The sequence below is a fragment of the Ictidomys tridecemlineatus genome, chromosome 6, assembly GCF_052094955.1.
Source record: "Ictidomys tridecemlineatus isolate mIctTri1 chromosome 6, mIctTri1.hap1, whole genome shotgun sequence".
Taxonomy (NCBI): domain Eukaryota; kingdom Metazoa; phylum Chordata; class Mammalia; order Rodentia; family Sciuridae; genus Ictidomys; species Ictidomys tridecemlineatus.
Genome location: NC_135482.1, coordinates 130,549,129 through 130,562,522, shown reverse-complemented (window position 1 = coordinate 130,562,522; position 13,394 = coordinate 130,549,129). Strand labels below are relative to the sequence as shown.

The 13,394-nt window shown below is 33.1% G+C and overlaps 1 long non-coding RNA gene across 1 annotated transcript in view; it reads left to right on the top strand.

The window, feature by feature from the left end:
- Positions 1–9,723, top strand: part of LOC120888416 (uncharacterized) — a 69,589-nt gene extending 59,866 nt beyond the window's left edge. Inside the window, exon 3 of the long non-coding RNA XR_005732042.2 lies at positions 8,810–9,723. This is a non-coding gene — a long non-coding RNA (uncharacterized LOC120888416). The remainder of the gene's footprint in view (positions 1–8,809) is intronic.
- Positions 9,724–13,394: the final 3,671 nt, after the last annotated feature.

The window sequence follows — 13,394 nt, the reverse complement described above, 5'->3', positions numbered from 1 at the left end:
AATTACTTATCTTAGTTTATAAAACTTCACCTTCTTCTGATAACTCTTTGAATATTACTGGAATCAACAATATTTGTTTATTAAACAGACATGGTACACAGATCAAACTTTATTAAAGCCAAATAGATTTAATTTAACACTTCTTTGTTAAATTTCAGATGTCTGGAGGGTCAACTAATCATCATAATAGTACCGATTATTTACAAAGGCATTTATTTTTTCCAACATTCAGTGTCCTTGTCTTTCTATCGATTGTCTTTTTAATGTAAATATTCTGAGCTTATGAAAATTACTTAAGATATCATTTATTCTTATGCAATAGTTATCCTATTTAAACATTAATAAATTACTGTATAAAAGGAAAATATCAAAATGTTAGCTTATAATACTGTATTACAAGTGAATTTAAAGCATAAAATCGATCAATAATACTAAACATACTTTAACTGGTTGATGAAATCTCCATTTTAGTGAGTTTTTATATCAGCACTTAAAAATGTTTGTAATACTAACTTACAAACAAACAAATAGTCTACTCCTCAGAACCAGGGGTCTGGAATTATGGACTCTCCATTGAGAGTCATGCTGCATGCATTTTGTTCTGTAGTTATGGGGTTGTAAGCAGTTTCTGTGTAGTTTTTTGTCTAGACTTATAAAAAATTTCAATAAAGTCAGGGAGACATTCAATTGCTTTCCGTTTCATAGAAAAAGCTGTAGAACCTTATGCTACATAAAGCAGTTTCTGAATTTGTGGTCTTTCTTTTAGTGCTTCATCTGAATCAAAAAAAGGAAACCAGAGACTATTACTATTAATGATACAGTGAGGGAATTGTCTAGAATATTTGTGTTTAGCAAGGTTTTTAGTTGTTTTATGATAAGAAACATCATTATGAAGCATGGACAGAATCTGGTATTTATTTATTAATTTTATGAAAGTATTTTCATAACGATAAGTAAAATTTTAATTGCAATAGTGTTGAAAACATGTTCAGTCTGTCAGTCAACTCAAGAGCTCTATCCTTTATTTTTTTGTTGTTCTATCTTTTTCCACCAGATATGTTAAGCTAGCATCATCTTGGAGTTAAGATCAAACTTTGCAATTGAAACACTTAAAGTAAATTACAGGCAATAAAGTTATTTTCATGTCTTAGAAAAGTTCTCATTTACTTGTTGTACTTATTGCTTTCATTTTGCTAGAATAGTTACTTGACTTATAAAATGGTTAATGCTTAATAGTTGTCAGGATAGGTTGATACGGTATTTTTAAAATACCTGGGTAGATGAAGATCAGAATTTAGAAGAGTTGTCTTTGATTCCTCTTTGATTTCCAATCTCATAATATTTGGAGTGAGAACATAATAGAGTTTACAGAAGAACTCCTTAAACAGACCTTTGTCTAAGCTATGACAAAATAAGGATCACTTTCAAAGATGGAAAGATCTGAAACAAGAAGGCTGTAAATGTTTATCAAGAATTTTCAGGTTAAGAAGAGAAATGAGAATAGAATCAGAAAATTTTTACATCAAGAAAGTAAAAGCATCACAATGCAATGTGAATGTAATAAAATTGCTTTTGTTTCAAAATTCTGGATCAAGGTAAGAATGTTTAGATAGATGGAAGTAAGAATTGACTATTTTAATCCTGATCAGTTCCTCAAGCAAGCATCTAAGGACAATAAAGAGAATAAATCATAGTAATCATGTCCCTAGAATAGCTAAATTTGACTTTTGTTATAATCACAAAGATGTATAGGCCAATTATAATTGGTCTGAGAATTTAACCACTGTTGAATACTTTCTTCTCTTCTGGTGTTAAGGGTGCTAAAAAATGTCATGGCAAACCCTGACAATCAGCTCTGTACCTTACATAAATGACTTCTCCTCTCATTTGTACTCTAAAAACTATGGGGAAATGTACATAAGTACATGCATAGTTGTACATATACATAGATGTAGATATATTAGGCAATGAAAATTCACTAGCTTATTTTTAAAATACTTGTCTAATATATGTTAGGTACTGTATTGGGTATTTTATAAAATTCAAAGAAATCTACCATGTTCAATGACACAGACATGAAAAAGATGAACTAGACATTTAGAGAGAAGGCAATCAGTGAGAAAGATTCAAGAAGCCAACATCAACTTCCAAATGAGAATAGTGGAATTTTATGAAAAGCAGGTTTTCCTAAAGTCACTGCAATGATATGGCTTTGACAGTTCTGTTGTCAGTTTCTGAGTTTGTCACCCTCAGATTATATCTTCAAAGTCAGTTAAGTTTGTCTTATTGTTAGCAGAATACAACAATTACTAATTGGGCATTATGTAAAATTGTGGATGTGTAACCTATGTGATTCTGCAATCTGCATTTGGGGTAAAATTGGGAGTTCATAACCCACTTCAATCTAATATATGAAATATGATATGTCAAGAGCTTTGTAATGTTGTGAACAACCAATAAAAAAATAAAAAATTAAAAAATTAAAAAAAAAATCCAGGATAAGGGATGTGGGGGAGGGGGTGTCAGAAAGGTGATTGTGATAGGTAGGTGTGAGAAAAAAAAAAAAGTTTGTCTTATTAGCTGATTCAATCTGTTTCTCACCATTTACTAAAGTACTTGAAAACATTAGGTAATCAATAGTTTCTGACCAAATAACCACTAACTTTTTATTATATATATAATATATGGTAATGTTAGAAATATTAACATTTTAAAATGACGACATTAGGTTATAAGACACAAAGATATTTTTTCTTTACAAATTTTTGACATTTTTTTCTGTGACTTAGAAAATGATAATTAGAAAAAGTTTTTTCACATGATGCAGACTATTGAAAATTTAAATTAAAAAATATAACACTACCCAGGTGTGGTGGTACATGCCTATAATCCCATTTACTTGGGAGGCTGGAGGTAGGTGAAATATCAAGCCAGCCTTGGTAATTTTGAGGCCAGCCTGAGCAACATAGTAAGACTGTCCCACAATAAAAAGTAAAAAGGGCTGGGGCTGTAGCTCAGTGATAAAACATTCCTGGATTTAGTCTCCAGGATTGAAATACAAACAAACAAACAAACACAATACAATAATAAATAAATAATTAAAATATAATGCTAAAATCATTGCCAAGGTCAAAAGTACTTTTTCATCAGAGTTCATGTTATTGAAAGAGCAATCAGTTTTTAATATCATCACCACCCATAGGAACTGACATTTCTATAACACGAAGTAACTAATTTACATGATGGTACGTCTATATAATACTCTTCAAATATGAGAAACATGACAGAAAGACTACAATAGAATCCAAGAATTACTGTATATAATTTTCAAGAATATTTTGAATGTAGATCCAGTATAAAGTCAGGTAAAACTTTCTTACGCTTACAGTTATTGACACCACTAAAAAACAAAAGTTAAGTCAAAACTATAAAAACAAAAAGTGAAGTTGGAAACATTAATTTGGTATGACTAACTGATGATGATGGAGTGCTTTGTATAAATTACTGCGCACAGCTGAATGTAATGCTGACTGCTCCTATGTGGATATTTTGAATTTGACATACTTAGTATGGAACTGGTAATGAGTTATAAATTCTCATACAACTTTTCTCTCTTCAAATTTCTTTTGAATTTGTGAAACGTATTAGAATGCTCTAACGTCCTTCAGATGTTTCTTATCTAACACGTGTAATTTTTGTGTTGGATCCTTGTCTGCTCTTTTACTGTCATTAAGACTTGCTCAGTAATACACCAGAAAAGCACATGTTTGGATTAAAATCCCCTGTAAATTAGTTTAAGGAAACAGAAAGTTATGGAAAAGGAAGTTTCAAAGAAACAGCCAAGAAGTAGATACCAGAATTGCAAGAGAAATTATATTCCAGAGGCACAATTCTTTCAAGGGGGATTGAGCAATGATGCCAAACCCTGCTGAGAAGTCACATAAGAGAAGGGTGGTCATGCTTAGGTACTATTGCAAACTCACAGATGTTCCAGTCAGATCTTTGACCTAATCAATATTCATCATAGTTGCTATCCTGGGGTTTGTTCCCTCTTCTACCTTTTTCTCAAAAGAGGGGCATCTTTAATCTTACTTCTCACGATTATAATTCTTGGCAACCCATTTCCGCATAGGATGGGAAACTAACCTGACTCTCTTTTGGGCACACTCTTTCCTCTTCATAGTGCTGACCCTCCTTGACCTCAGGTGTTGATCATTCAGTCTATTCAACTTCATTGTAAGTATTATGATATGGGTATGGGCAATGGGTTGTTCTGGAACCTGTGTTGTGGCATGTTTGAGACAAGAAGTTTTTATTCTTCCAAACTGAGCCTCCTTTAGCAAATTTGCCTTTACCATATTTGCTATGATGAAAGTCTCTATGTTTTCCTCATTTTTAAATCCACATTAGCTAAGTATTCCTTTTATACTGCTGCCTTAGATTCTCCAAACTCCTGTATGTGTGGTGGTAATATTCATCATTGGTGGATTCTAAGATATGGGGAATGGCAAAATCCCCTCCAACTAGACACATTCACAATTTAGAATCATAAACACATTCTACATATATTATCTCACTTTACCCTCATTATAGTCCTAACTATGGATATTTGCACCTAACCTTTAAAGTGGGAAATGAGATAGGCATTTATTAGGTATGAACTATATCTCAGACCTTTACAAGGGAAATGCTGTTTAAAGAAAATGTGAACAAAAATCCATATTCACACATTCACCAAAGCAATTGGAAGTTCATTGGTAAAGATATGCACAGATATTTACTATAGCTTATCATATGTGCAAGATATGGGGGAACCTTTTGCTCAAATCCTTTACTGTTTTTATATGGATGCTTTTTAAAAATATTTTTTAATTGTAAAGGAACATAATACATTTATTTATTTATCTTTATGTGGTGTTGAGAATTGAACCCAGTGACTCATGAGTGCTCTACCACTGAGCCACAACCTCAGCCCAATATGGATGCTTTTGATAGTAGCAAACTGTGTGAAAAAAATGGCTCCAAGAAGAATCTAATCAAGTGTATACCTTGTAATTTTTAAATTAATCTAATGAGTAATAATTGAGTGCTTACTTTATGGTGAGAATGTGGCTATGATTTTTTCTAATTTAAAAGCATGCATATGTTAAATTATATTACCAAACTAATGTTTGATTTATTCAAGAAGTTCAATAACCATAAAATTTGCATTATGAAAAATTGACACTGTTAATATCATCATACAAGGAGTAACCTATTAATAACTAATAATTAATTGTAAAACTGGATGTGAAGACTTTTTCATAAACCTTTAATATTTACTTAATGAGAGATACTTTTTTCCTTCAAAGAGGAAGAAATATGAACCATTTGTAAATATATTATTGATTCTGGACAGCAAATAAAAACAAAAATTCCAATAGTAAGCTTATTTCATAAAAGTTAAATATGTATGGTGACTAAAATAGGCAAAGTAAGGGATGCTAAACATATGGCTCAGATAATACTAGCTAATACAGATTAGAAAAATGTTTTAACAGATACGTAACATAAATATGTTTAAGAACGTGCCTCAGAAGAGACCTTCCATCCTTCACAGGTTGGTTTAAACACCATCTCCTTCTACAAGCCTTTTCTGGACCCATCTGGACGTAATTGTTTTCTTTCCAGTGATTTATCGTATCTCGGGTATGATAATGAGTACTTTCATCATGCACATCTCCCACACTGGACTGTATAATTTTTTTAAAGCATGCTGCATATTACGAAGAACTATGGGCCTTACATAACAGAAACATTTAAGTACTCGTTACAATTGAAAAAGAATGCAAGGGATTTATTTGGTACATACTATTGTAAATATGAGTAGAAATTTTTTTTTGCATAAAATTATCTTTGGGTTGACAAGCACACTTTTAGAGTTATTTAGCAAAGCCTTTCTTAGATTTTTAAAATGAACAATGAAATGTCCCATCAGAATTCTTTTTACATTTTTATCTTTATGGTTTTAATATTTTAGAGAAATAAGTAATAAATGATATCAATATAAAATATCATAGGTGATATAAATTTATAAATATAAGTCAAAATAAAACTGGCTATAATTAGAAAATTTTTTAAAAAGCACACTTATTGATTACATGACTTTCCTTGCAGACAATATATATACCAGAATTACTTCCTAGGAGACTTCATAAGGTGGTATTTGTCCACTTAATAATGTTATAAGGGTCCAGTGAATGAATATCAGCTCAGAAGTATCTGACACAAGTGAAGTATATATTTTTTACCATGCTATATCATAAAGTAAGGGCTTGAGATTGAGATATAATTCCAAAATTCTAGTAAATTAATTTGTAGTGATAACTTGTAGCCATTTAAACATGATTGAATGGGCCCTTCCAACCTCATTTTCTCTCAAATAGAAACAATTTCTCTTAAATAGATCCTTTTAGGATCCCTATACTCTATTGGCTAATATTAAGCATAGAAAATGAGAAAATATGCATGGTCAAATTCATCTTTACTTCCTTTTATGTAGATGTTCTGGCTTATCATGAGCTCTTGCATGACAATAAAGAATTTGAGATGAACTTGGTTCAAAAGTATGCAAAAGAAAATATGTTGAGGTGTGAAAGAAACCAAAAACATATGTTGGAGAAAAGATATCCTTTAAAAAAATGTTGCTGGGAAAACTGGTTATACATATGTAGAAGAATGAAGCTAGATCTCTACCTCTTACCCTGCACAAAAAGTAAAACTCAAAATGTATCAAATGCCTAAGAACTATGTCAGAAATTTTGCAACTGCTAAAATGTAGGGTCAACACTCCAAAATATATGTGCATACAATGACTTCCTTCTTTAGAACTTTAGTCCCTAGGACTCCGAAAACTCAAGAAATAATGCCAAGAATGAAATGGCATCAAATTAAAAAGCTTCTGCACAGCAAAGGAAACAAAGTGTGAAAAGAGCTATAGAATGGGGTATAGAGCTAGAGAATGGGATAAAATCTTTGCTAGCTACTCGTTTGACGGATTAATATGCAGAATATACAAATAACTGAAAAAAAAACCCCTAGCACCAAAAATCCCCCCAAGTAACCAGATTAATTGACAAATGAGCAAATAAATTAAGCAGACAATTTTCAAAAGAAGAAATACAAAGTGCCAACAAATACATGAAAAACTGTTCAATATTTTTATCAATTAGGGAAATGTGAACCAAAACTACACTGAGATTTCATATATATCTCAACATAGCTAGAAAGGCAGTCATGAGAATAAAAATAATTGGAAAGCTGATGGGATTAACATAGAAAAAAAGGAACATCTTTACACTGTTGGTAGGATTGTAAATTAGTGCAATCACTATGAAAATCAGTATGGAATGTCCTCAAAAGTCTGAGAATGGAACCACTATTTGAGAAAGCCTTACCTCTCCTTGGTATTTATCCTAAATAATTAAAATAAGCATTCTATGGCCATATCAGAGCACAATTCATAATAGGCAAATCACAGAACCAACCTTGTTGTTAGTCAATGATGAGTAAAGAAAATATGGTACGTATACACAATGGAGTTTTATTCAGCCATAAAGAAGAATGAAATTATGTCATTTGTAGGAAAATGGATATAACTTGAGAGTATTATGTTAAGTGAAATACACCAAACTCAAGAGTCAAATGGTGTATGTTTTATCTTAAATGTGGAAGTTAGAGAGAGACGGGGAGAAATTGTGGGAAAGATATCAAGAAAATGGAAAGGGACCAATAGAATAGAAGAAGGGGACCAGAGGGAGGGAGAAAGTGAGGGCAAGGGAAGTACTTTAATTGACCAAATTGTATTGTTCTATTGGGCACATGTATGAATTTGTACAACAATTCCCCCTATTGTGCATTACACACCAATGTAAAAAAGAAAAATTAAAACTTTAAGGTTTGAATGGAGAAAAAATAAATTAAATAAATTAATTTTTATTTTACAAATGATTACTATTTTCTATATTCAAGCATGGAATTATTTGTTTTTTTAATTTAGTAATGCATTACACTATTTGATGTATAAAATATACTTTAATGTTTTAAAAATTAACTTTCTGGGACTGGGGATGTGGCTTAAGCGGTAGTGTGCTTGCCTGGCATGTGTGCGGCCTGGGTTCAATCCTCAGCACCACATACAAACAAAGATGATGTGTCTGCTGAAAAATAAATAAATAAATAAATAAATAAATAAATAAAAATTAACTTTCTGTGGTCTTATAGTTGGCACTTTTATATATTAAAGTGGAAATAGGATAAGTTTACATTAAAAATTTTTGATTATGGCCTGGGGATGTGGCTCAAGTGGTAGCACTCTTGCCTGGCATGCGTGAGGCACTGGGTGTGATCCTTAGCACCACATAAAAATAAAATAAAGATGTTGTGTCCATCAAAAACTAAAAAAAATACTAAAAAATTCTCTCTCTCTCTCTTTAAAAAAAAAATTATGGTTGTACTGGGCATGTACTTCAGTGGTAGAGCATTTGCCTAGCATGCACCAGGTTCTGGGTTCAATCCTTAGCACCGCAAAAAAGTAAATGAATAAAATAGTTTATGGTTGGTGTTCCTAAAAATCTTACAATAAGTTGGTGAATTTTTTATCATTGATAACTGTGGTATCTATTTATGTCAATATCCATATTAACTAATTTTATTTTTATTAATAAATGAAATAAATATCATAATATGCAGGAACAATTACAATACATACAGATTTATGTGTTTTAAAAAGTTTGTTTACTTGTTTCTTTCTCTCTGTTTTATATTGAAGGTGTATAGCATGGGCTCTGGAGCTGCTGGCTTCGTTTCATATCCAGATCTCTTCATGGCATCCTTGACTAACAACCCTGTGTTCCTATCTCCTCCTATGTAGAACGGAGAAATGAGAGCATTTATCTCACTATGTTATCAAGGCTCAATGAGGGGTATGATGGGATGAGGTAACACGTAAATCCCAATAGTCCAATACTTACTATAATAAATAATAAATGTTAAAAATGTTATTACCATTTTAAACATTTTTCATTTCATTTTGTCCTCAGAGAATCATGTGAAACAGGTATTGTTATTCCACTTTACAGATCATAAAAATGAAGAATCAGAGAAATTGAGTTGATGTCTCATATCTGTTTAATTCCAGTTCTGTTTGGTTACAGAACCCTTTCTTATGGTTTGGATATGAGGTATCCCCCCAAAGCTCCTATGTTATAAAGAAGGAAAGTTGGGATATGAAATGACTGGATTGTGAGCACTGTGGCCTGATCAGTCCATTCCAGTTTAAATGGACTGACCACATAGTAACTTTAGGCAGGTGGAGCATGGCTGGAGGTGTGCAGCTTCCCCATGGCTCCCTCCCCGTGCCATCTCCCTGCTTTCTGATTACCATTAATGGACCAGTGCTCTCTTCCATGTCCTTCTACCATCATGTTCTGACATACCTTGGGCCCACAGTAATAGACTTGGTCAACCATGAACTAAACCTCTGACTAAACCTCTGGAACCATGAGCCAAAATAATCTTTTTTTCCCTCTAAGTTATTCTTTTTGGATATTTTGGTCACATTGACGCAAAATTGGACTAACACACTTAACTTCTCCTCAACTATAATATATACATGCCTATAATACTCATGGTTCTCTAGAAGAACAGAATCAACAGGACACACACACACACACACACACACACACACACACACACACACACACACACACGGATAGCCATAGGAACCAGTAGCTGTTCAGTCCAAGGAGCTGGAGCTTCAGAACAAGAGGGGCCAAAGATACAGTCCTTGTCTAAGGTGGAAGGAGGCCTGGAAACTTTCTGGAGAATCACTGGTGCAGTTCTGCTTGAGAGAAGAGAAGGAGCTGGATTCCTCAGATGATTGCAGTAGATAGAAGTCCTGCTGAATAAGAAAGGAGCTTTTGTCTGTGTTAGCTTGCTCCTTGCTCCAGCCCATAGGACTGTGCTGCCCACATTCAGGGCAGTTTCCCCCCTAAATTTGCTGTTCCACATGTCAGTCATTTCTGGAAACTCCCTCATTGATACACCCAGAAGTCTCTTAATCCTAGGCATCTCTTCATCCAATCAAGTTGACCATCCAGAGTGTCTTTCACAGAGTTTTATTCAGCTCCCGCTTTTATATCAGCTTCAGTGATACTTTTTAACTTTAAGGACAGAGAATTCTTTTTATTTTAAGGAAATTGTCTTGTTTTCCTCTTGCTGACATTCCTTACCAAGGTTTAGAGACATTAAGCCAAGATTAAGTCTCAAGCAATTATAAAATGACTTTATGAATCAAATCCTCTTGTTACTACATAATACTCTTATTTCTTATTTGTAAGAAAAACTATTGGAAGCAGAAAAAAACGGTTCCGTTGAAATATTCTCCTTAAACAGATATTTTAGCAGAGTTTATCTATTTTTTCCCCTCAATGTAGAAAAAAAAATATTGTGCATTGCCACAAAAGCATTCTTATAATCATTCCAACTTCATTATTGGTTTGGATTTTATGGTATCAATCCTGTTATGCAATCTAATCTCTGAGAATTTAGAGACTTCACTCATCTCAGTTTCAATTTTCAGCTTTTGTTTCTTGTTTTAAACTAATTCTCAAGGTATCATTTTTTTAGAACACAGCAAGTGGAGGCCATCAGATAATTACACATTTCCCTGCGGTGACACCATATTTTGTTAAACTCTTGTTTGCTTTCCCTGTAGCTGATGGTCTTCTCTACTGAGATTTCTGCTCTTTAAACATGTGTCACTAGATAAATCCATTATTTAGCCAAAATGTTTAATTTGGAAAGTTCAAAATACTTATGAATATATTAGAGGCCCTTATCATTTATTTTTATCATTCATCAAAGCTAACCCTTAGAGTATGTAAGAAATTTTATTGTATTCTATACCACTGCTATTTATTTTATAACAAACCACTTTACAAAAGTAATGAGTGGTTGCAATTAAATGGGGGAAGTATTAATAAGAAAAGGTAATATTCATTAAACATTACATGGTGAGCATTTGGTATTGACTCACGATATTTCCACAACAGCCCTAATCATTTTATAGTTAAAGAAGCAAAGATTCAAGCTTCGCCTAAGACCACACAGCTAGGAAGTAACTGGGCAGGGGATTAGGGTCAGTCTTGAATGAGATTTCTTTACTAATGAACTAAACCAGTGATTCTCAAATTTGGGAAACTTTCTTCTTTAAACAGAGAGTGATATCATGATTTCTGGAAAATGAAAAACAAAAAAACAAAAAACAACAACTTCCTGATTTTAGAGTGTTGTCCCAAACAACGTCTATGACGTCTATGTATATATCATTGGAAATCTTTGGCAGTGTGGAAATTAAGAAACAAGTCTGTATCATGAATGTGCATAAAATTCCCATCCTTCAACCATTAGAGAAGGAGGGAAAGAAAACTTATGAAGGGCAGGGAGGGAAGTGAAATTAAGGTTAAAGAATGGTTATCTATCTCACCCTCCCACCATCACACTGCCTTCCTTTGTCCATCCATTTTCAGTCAGATATAGTAGTATATTTACATAATCATTTGGATTGCTATATTTCTAGAATGTACTTCCGTGCAGAATTTCTCCTGTATAAACAATTTTCCCTGGTGAAGATTGATGCACGACTCGTTTTCTTGCAGAAAAGACCTGTGGTTGCAAATTTGTTCAGGATAGATTGGCAGCTCAGAAAATGAATGAAACATGTTCTGTCTTCTTAGGCAACCAATTGATCCCAGGCTTCACTAAAGATATGCCCATACAAGAACTGCCACATGTATCTAAACAATGTCCTAACTCAAATCTCTAAGTCTGGAAGTGAGTCTTCTCGTCTTCTTTAGGATAAGCAGAGACCCATCAGGTATTCCTGAGAATTGACAAGATTCAGAAGTGGGTATTGTCATAGATAGATAGATAGATAGATAGATAGATAGATAGATAGATAGATAGATAGATAGAAAGAAAGAAAGAAATAGATATATAGATAAGTATGTATGTCATTGACCTCATCACCAGTGTTTAAGTTAAGAGTTCAGGACTGTATCATGATTTTGTGTATCAAAATTTTGTCTCATCTTCATCTAGATTCCTCACATTTAAGTTTAGTAGCACTTATAGCAAAGCTCATCCTTCAAACATTAAAAAAGGAGAAGGAATAAAAGACACGAAAGGTGGGGAGAGAGGCAAAGATAAAATTATGTCGTAACATTCTTTTAACAATTGATTAAATGGTTATGCTATTTCATATGTACATGTAGATTATGTAGATAGAACCACAAATACAAGAGGCAGTACCTTGAAGACAAAGGGAAGATTATGTTTCCCCAAATTGGATGTGCTTCAACTGTGTACAGAGGTTCTGGCTGCAACCTTCAGTCCCTTAACTCTTAGTCTGAGGCCACATCATATTCTGCTGTCACTGTTGTCTTCCGTCAGTCAGGCTGCGGATGTCACATTCTCATCAGCTTCATTTTACAATATGGGACATGCATAAGAGAAAACCTGGGCATTGTGAAGAGGGTTATGAGCGGAGAATATTTGGAAAAGCAAATTTTGAGACTAAGACTTGGCAATATCCAGGACATAACTAAATATACATAAGTGTTTGGATTTTATTATTATATTTATTTACACTTTTTTTCCTACCATGACAACTTCCAGATAATATTTTCTGACTGAGAGTTGGTGACTTCCACAGAAGTGACATTATTCATTAATGACTCAATGTTCAAAAAGGTAGGGAAATTTGCAAAAAGTGATTTTTGCTGGAGGATGTCGTAAATGTGATGCTAAATCAGATAGTGTGAAAGGAGACCCTCACTGGTTCACAGTGATGTATATTTGGTCTTTTCATGCATTCATTGATTTGTGAAGTAGAAAAAAAATCCATACTGGACATGTTTGAAATTGCTCTGTGTGAATTGAGAATTGTGTTGTGACATTCTGTTTACAATCGATTTATCTGAATATGCTATTTAACATAGACATGCAAAAATTATATAAAATACCATCTTCATATATAAATGTATGTGCAAGGAAGGAAAATTCTTCAGAGGATTAAAACACTGTTTGGAATTCTGCCAAAGTCGAAGAGGTTGCTGTCTTATGCAAATTAAGAGACATAAAGCAGAGTATTTACTGAGCAGATTCATTTGGTTTGTGTAATCAAATATTGGAGCAGATTATCTATGTGGGTAAGACTTGTGACTTGAAATTAAACTATAACTTTCAACTTTTCATCCATGAATGATGTTGAAATGAGGTAGGGAAAATTAGATGAAATAAATATTCTATTGCATCTATATACTGTAAGCATGTGAGTGGGTCTTTGTGTTTTC